The sequence below is a fragment of the Peromyscus eremicus genome, chromosome X, assembly GCF_949786415.1.
Source record: "Peromyscus eremicus chromosome X, PerEre_H2_v1, whole genome shotgun sequence".
NCBI classification, from domain to species: Eukaryota; Metazoa; Chordata; class Mammalia; order Rodentia; family Cricetidae; genus Peromyscus; species Peromyscus eremicus.
In genome coordinates, this window is record NC_081439.1 from 52,015,256 (window position 1) to 52,021,081 (window position 5,826).

Sequence of the window (5,826 nt, forward strand, 5' to 3'; positions counted from 1 at the left end):
GATGGAAAAACTGTGGGCACAGAAAACAGTTACTACTGAGATAAACAAAAGCTTTGAAAGTACTGGCTTCCCTGCTGACACCTGGCTTCTGTATCTTCTTACCTGTGGCTTTTAGTGAGAATGGCCAAGGAAGCCAACCTAAAGTAGCTAACACTTTTAGAGCATTGACAATGTGCCCAAAACTCTTCTAATGCTTCCTATGTGATAATACATTCAATTCTCAAAGAAATAATGACACAAATTATTATTAATTCCATTTTACAAGTAAGGAACCAAAGGCACAAGGACAAATTTTCAGCTAGTGGTTATACCAGGAGCTTACTGTCAATAGATAGATAGATAAACAGTTGGGTTCTTTCTAGTAGCTACAATGGAATGTGTGAAAAGCTCTTAAGCTTTTAAAAATCACTTTCATACTTATTTTATTTGTAAATACTTCCAATATTTTTCTGACTTAAGCAATATGGAAATTATTTTTATTTGTGAATGAAAAAAATTAAAATATGATTCTTTTTTGCCAAAGTGTCTGATTACCCTGACTGGCTCATTCCATTGCAACTTGCAGTCTTGGGTAGATTACTAATGGCCTAAGTTACTTAAATTGAGGAAAATGAACATCATGCTTCTCTTCTACACCAGACATCTTTGGAGAGGAATAAATGAGTTAAGTTCCTTCAAGCCATCATGAAGACTTTGAAGAACTATAAAAGGAAAACAGTGTAAGTGCAGAGATAGGCAGCATGACACAAACATTTTTTTTTATAATGATGGATCAAGTAATATATTCGTGGTGTCTGTCTCTCTAAAATTAAACTCTGATGGTACATTTTTTGTCACTCCCAATCTCATGTAAGTCTGTATTTCAGGTGGGTTCTCAATGTACTGATAGACCTTAATATATACTTCTAATTATAAGAGAGGGCAGTATGACTACCAATCATCTTCACAAAGGTCACTAATAGAAAATAGATGTCCTGGCTGGCATTTTTGTTGAAGTATAACTGTTCTCATAACTCTTCTTTCCCATTTCTTCAATCAATGGATGGTGTCCTATGAAGTCCACTTCTGGCACAAAATGAATACACTTCCTGCTTTATTGTTTGTCTCAAACTGTCATCCTCAGAAGGCAAGCTTCCCCTCTTTACTCTCTATACTTCTCATTGAGGGGAAAAATTAGTATTCTCATAACCCTCAATGACAAGGGAATTCAGTATTGTGGAAGCAAATCCAGCGTAGATTATTTAAAGAAAATTGCTCCTGAATAGTTTTCTTTAAAAAAAAAAAAAAAAAAAAAAAAAAAAAAAAAAAACATTTTATGGAGTCCAAAAAGCAAACCTCCTTTGGAGATAAATTCCTAACATAAGCACCTGAAATTTTCATGGAAGCTGCTGGCCTTGGAGCATATGTGAGACCCTATTTTCAGTGTGGTGGTTTCCAAAGCCCAATCCACCCAATATGCATTAAATTGCCAGAAGCTTAATATCTCCCTTTAAACCTTGTTTGAGATTGCTGTCTAGGCTTCCTGACAAATACATATACCAGGACATAATAAATAAACACAAAGTTTCTTTGTCCCCTGAAGTGGTATTGTGTTCCCCAAAATATTGTGCACCTTAATAAACTTATCTGGGGTCAGAGACAGAACAGCCACAATATTAAACATAGAGGATAGGCAGTGGTAGCACACGCCTTAATCCTAGCATTCCAGAGGCAGAAATCCATGTGTTCAAGGATACCGCCAAGAATGGTGACTCATGCCTTTAATCCCAGGGAGTGGTGGTAGAAAGCAGAAAGGTATATAAGGCATGAGGACGAGAAACTAGAAGCATTTGGCTGATTAAGCATTTGGCTGGTTAAGCATTCAGGCTTTTGAGCAGCAGTTCAGCTGAGATCCATTCTGGATGAGGACTCAGAGGCCTCCAGTCTGAGGAAACAAGACCAGCTGAGGATCCGTCGAGGCGAGGTAGCTGTGGCTTGTTCTGGTTCTCTGATCTTCCAGCTACACCCCAATACCTGGCTCAGGTTTGATTTTACTAATAAGAACTTTTAAGATTCCTGCTACAGTCCCCCCCCCTTTTTTTTTTTTATCAAAACAGTTATCCAAAATATAAATTAAACTGTCTTTCAACTGGAGTTTAAAACCTGTTTTTATTGAAAACACAAAACTGTGTGTGTGCTAGACTGTTCTGAAGAATCCTGGTTATGTAGCTAAAACTGCCTAATAAGTAATAAATGTCATCACCCATCAGTAATGCGAGGCCTTATATGAAACTGTTTCCTGTGAATAGTAGTGTCCTATAGCAGATGTTTATTTATGGTAAGCATAAGAAAGAATAATTAGGCATTGCAAATACAACTAACTCTTCCTAAATATCCTATCACTGACTCTGTCCTCCTATAAAGTGTTACAAAAGATGTAGTTTTGAACAAGTCAGCAATGCACAGTCAGACCTATGAATTTTCTAGTAAAGAACTCCTAATGGAGCCTGGCGGTGGTGGCACACGCCTTTAATCCCAGCACTCGGGAGGAAGAGGCAGGCGGATCTCTGTGAGTTCGAGGCCAGCCTGGTCTACAGAGTGAGTTCCAAGAAAGGCGCAAAACTACACAGAGAAACCCTGTCTCGAAAATAAATAAATAAATAAATAAATAAATAAATAAATAAATAACTCCTAATGTCCGACACCATGTTAGTACAGAAATGGTAATCTAACAGTGCTTGCTGCTTGTTCCTTTGTGAACACATTGCTTTCCTGGCCTATGATTAATTATGTATGTATCTAGGAAACTTTGTTTCTCTCTCCAATAGTGCCTTTCCAGACAACGCATTGTAAACCCACGAAAAGGAAACTTGGATATGAATCACCACTCTGCCATTTCCTAGCCCTTAAAATGGTTTTCTTTTTCACAGCATTATTCATTTCACCCTTAAATTTTGTATTTTAATAATACAAACCTCCCACAGTAATTTATAAAGAAATAGATATTCTTACGTATGTTGAAGGACCTAATATAGAGCTTTGTGCAAGTGTTAGTACAGGGTACTTAGTAGATTCTCTTTCATTTACCCCTAGTTTACCAGAGACTTTTTAGAATTGTGAAGAATTCAAGGGGAGTTACATTTGTCACCCCAGACATTTGTAGGAAAAGAAAGGGTAAAGCAGATAAAATACTTCAGTGGCCCACTTCATCAGGAGCATGGAAGTCATGCCAAAGAAGTAGGTATCTACAGAACACATCTCTCCCCAGTAACTGCTCCCACCAATGATGTGAGGCTTAAGAACAAGTTTACTTCAATGTGTGTAGTATCTAAGTCATCTTGGCTAAACTGAAATTATATTAGTGTTTGTTGAATAGTTTTCATCAGGCTATTCCTATAAAAGAAGAACTCAGTGTACAAGGCTTAGAACTTTTCTCAGATAATTACTTCTGAAATGGAAGCACAAAGAAAAATATACAAGTTAATTGGGGAGGATATTAGGGTGCTGTGGGATGTTCTGTATGGCAAATGTGTTGCTAATTAGTCAATAAATAAAACACTGATTGGCCATTGGCTAGGCAGGAAGTGTAGGCGGGACAAGGAGGAGAATAAAGCTGGGAAGTGGAAGGCTGAGAGAGAGAGACACTGCCAGCCGCCACGATGACAAACAGCATGTAAAGATGCCGGTAAGCCACGAGCCATGTGGCAAGGTATAGATTTATAGAAATGGGTTAATTTAAGCTGTAAGAACAGTTAGCAAGAAGCCTGTATGCCATGGCCATACAGTTTGTAAACAATATAAGTCTCTGTGTTTACTTGGTTGGGTCTGAACAGCTGTGGGACTGGCAGGTGAGAGAGATTTGTCCTGGCTGTGGGCCAGGCAGGAAAACTCAAGCTACATTAGGGACTTTAGTGAATAGCAGATACTTTCCCAAAGAATAATCTCTCTCATTGTCACATGCTAGTGCTATGGCTAATCTCTGACATGGGACTGTGTTCTTTTTATATCATTACATTAGTGGAAAGAGGGGAGATGAAGGGAAGTGTCAGGCATCTCTTGTCTCCTCTCCAGGAGCATGACACAGGCTGGGTGGGGTTCTTTCTGCTTCTGCCAAAATTCACAATCCATTCAACTGTACCAGTACAGGCCCCACTCAAAAATTCTGCCCCCACCTTGCCCAATAACAAAGGAAGAAAAATATAGACAAACTGATGAGCATTGAACAGAGCCCAGATGCAGTGGACACATTCCATCATTTGTGACAGGAAATACTATCCAGGTAAAGATGTAGAGCCTTTACATTGCCTAAAAAGGTTCCTTGCTCTCCTTTTCCAGTAAATATGACACCTTCCTGCAGGTAATTGCCATTCTAGTTTCTGTCATTATATATTTTCACTCTCATTTAACATCATATAAATTCAAATATAGGACATCACGTTTTTGCTTCTTGTTTATATGAGTTTTCTCATAAGAAACATTGAAATGTATATTTTAAAATTGTTTTGATCAAACAATATGGATATAAATTTTTGTGACCTTAGAGTATGATGTTTTTAAGCTTTAGCAAAACACTATTAGCTACCAAAGGGCAAGGTGGGAAGACAAGGTTTACACTTAAACTGAGTACTTAAACATTCAAAACGTTGTATCTCAAGACGTGATTAAGAGACTAGGAAAGAGCCTCCCTCTGAATTGAAGTGATTCTGAACCCCTGGAATCCCAAAGTGGAGGTGGACTCTGGACAACATGGAGCAGGAAAGCTCAAGGATTGAGATCCTGGTGGTCTGTTCACCAAACACCTCTAGAGAATGAGAAGTTGCTGTCAATTCTGGATGTTCGTTTTCTGGAAAAAGAATGCCCATCTCTTACAACCATGAGTCATCAAGCATTCATCATTGTTTGCAGAATCCGAAAAAATTGAAGGCCCTTTTTTTTCGGTGGGTTGTTTTTTTGTCTGCTGAGTCACTCGGGCATAATATGAGTAAAGAGGAATCATTTTTCAGTATGTCACTGTCTGATGATAGTGTGGGCTACTGCTCCCATCAGACTCCTATCCCTTCAGGGAGCACTGCTCTTCTAGCCAGGGAGCATGATTTGCAAGGGGGTCCCACACAATGCCATTAGGAAGGCCTGGCATTCTAGGAATGGCCATGAACTTCAGGGAAAGTGTGATGTCCTGTAGTGAGCCTGAGCCTTCCAATCTCAGCTTCCAGTGGTATCTCAATCATGTCCACCACCAATATCCAAATAGTGCATGATGCTAGTTCCCTGACAGTAACTTCCACCACAGCCTCTTTAACACATGAAATACTACTAGTACCAGGCATGCCTTCTACTGAGGCCCACGCTATGTTCTCTACTACTCATGAGATGCTATTTATCAGAAACTCCTATGACTTTTGAATTACTGTGGCTGAATACCAGTAGTTGCTGACTTTAGCATCTCAGGACTCACTTGTGAAGTCAGACTGGCAGGAAGGTTCTCTCTTGTTTGAGTAGCCCACATGTGCTCCACAAAGCACAGAGAGCATCAAAAGTTACCGAAGAGAGAATCCTCAGTTTCAAATCTTTATTTATGCCAGTATGACAACTGTAAGAAAAGTATATACCAAATGTTTTCACATTATAAGTCATAAAATAAAGACACAGGTGAGAAGCCCTGATGTGCTTGGATGTTATAGTGTGCATATACACTAGATATTGAAATTATGGAAATGATGACTGCAGATGACAGTCCGTGAGATCTAACCATCTAGGTAGCACCACAGGAATCATCAGTGGATGCTAGTTTGCCTAGAACCTTAGGCCAAATGAGGAAAGACCAATGATCTTCTTACTTACTCCTAG